At 23.5% G+C, this 1,933-nt stretch overlaps 1 pseudogene; it reads left to right on the top strand.

Moving 5' to 3' along the window:
- The first annotated feature begins 672 nt into the window (after positions 1-672).
- Positions 673-856, top strand: LOC129617939 (5.8S ribosomal RNA; annotated as a pseudogene).
- The last annotated feature ends 1,077 nt before the right edge of the window (positions 857-1,933 follow it).

The following is a 1,933-nucleotide window of genomic DNA, read 5'->3' on the forward strand; positions in this document are numbered from 1 at the left end:
TAGCAAATAACACTAAAACTACTATATTTGTATAACCATTATTTATAATGCGATTATAATCTAATATAGTAGTAATGATATTATATTTGTATAACCATTATTAGAAATAATAATGAGATTATATTCTAATATAATAAAATATTATAAATATCTATATTATATTTATAAATATGGAAATTTTATATATTAAATAATGATTTTTAAAACGAAGAGGTGTCAAAATGTCCATGAAACTCTAGAATTAATGATTATATCATTTATTCGACCTTTATTGGATACGATATGTATATTTTAATAAATATATGTATCTGATACTGTTATATATTTATTGCAAATATATAACATTAATAGTATCAAAGTGTATCCCCCCTGAAATAATATAATATAAAAAAAATAAAAATCATTATATTAATTATATAATATGGAAGTATTTTAAATAAAACAATATACGATCATTTATAATATAGAAAATATATAAAAATATATTCTTACGTTGTTGTCCATATATTATGGTAATAACTTTTCTTGTATAAAACAGTTGGGATACGGATAAAAGGAAAGTTAGAGACATTCGCAGCACATAGATTATATTATTTATATATTTTAATATGTTTTAGAATGTATATATATTATCGATATATATCTGACGAAAATAAAAAAAAAATTTTATAAAACTCTAAACGGTGGATCACTTGGCTCATGGGTCGATGAAGAACGCAGCTAACTGTGCGTCATCGTGTGAACTGCAGGACACATGAACATCGACATTTTGAACGCATATTGCAGTCCATGCTACAGAGTATATAAATTTATTAAAAAATTTAATACTGCATGGACTACATATGGTTGAGGGTTGTAAGAATAATTTAATAAAGTTGCTTATAATATAATTTTAAATTATATTATTTATAGCACATGATATATTACTGGTAGGAATACCATAATATTAAAATTCAATTATATATATTTTACTTATATTATAAAATATAATAAAAAAATAAGTATATCCTAGTATTAATAAATTAGTATTAATACATTAAAGAGGAAAACTTATATAAAATTATATTATTTATAATATAAACAATACAGTAACTTATATATATTTAGTTTTCAACTAAAAAGAAAAATTAAAAATATTCTTAAAAACAACCTCAACTCATATGAGACTACCCCCTGAATTTAAGCATATTAGTTAGGGGAGGAAAAGAAACTAACTAGGATTTTCTTAGTAGCGGCGAGCGAAAAGAAACTAGTTCAGCACTAAAGGATTTTGTTTATACAAATATCCGATGTAGTGTATGGAATATCTATATTCTAATATGAGAAATTAACAGTCTAAGTCCTTCTTAAACGAGGCCATTTACCCATAGAGGGTGCTAGGCCCGTATGACGTTAATGATTATTAGAAGATATTTCCAAAGAGTCGTGTTGCTTGATAGTGCAGCACTAAGTGGGTGGTAAACTCCATCTAAAACTAAATATAACCATGAGACCGATAGCAAACAAGTACCGTGAGGGAAAGTTGAAAAGAACTCTGAATAGAGAGTTAAATAGTACGTGAAACTGTTTAGAGGTTAAGCCCGATGAACCTAAACATCCATGAAATATGAAAAATTCAACATTATAAATATTATATAATTATATAATAATGATGGTGTGCAATTTTTTCATATATGGACATTGCAATCTGTTAATAAATATATATTTATCATAAGATATATTTAAAAAGTTTATTTTATATATGAAAATTTATTTTCTATATAATATAATTTAAATATTATCGGATAAATAATTGACAGATAAAAAATCAATATAATGCGTAAATTATATATTATTATAATTTTATAATATTATATTAATTTATATATTAATATAATTATTATATGCATTAATATGATTAGCAATGCTATAGATTTAGGATACCTTCGGGACC

This window comes from Condylostylus longicornis, unplaced genomic scaffold, assembly GCF_029603195.1.
Source record: "Condylostylus longicornis isolate FDR11 unplaced genomic scaffold, ASM2960319v2 ptg000687l, whole genome shotgun sequence".
NCBI classification, from domain to species: Eukaryota; Metazoa; Arthropoda; class Insecta; order Diptera; family Dolichopodidae; genus Condylostylus; species Condylostylus longicornis.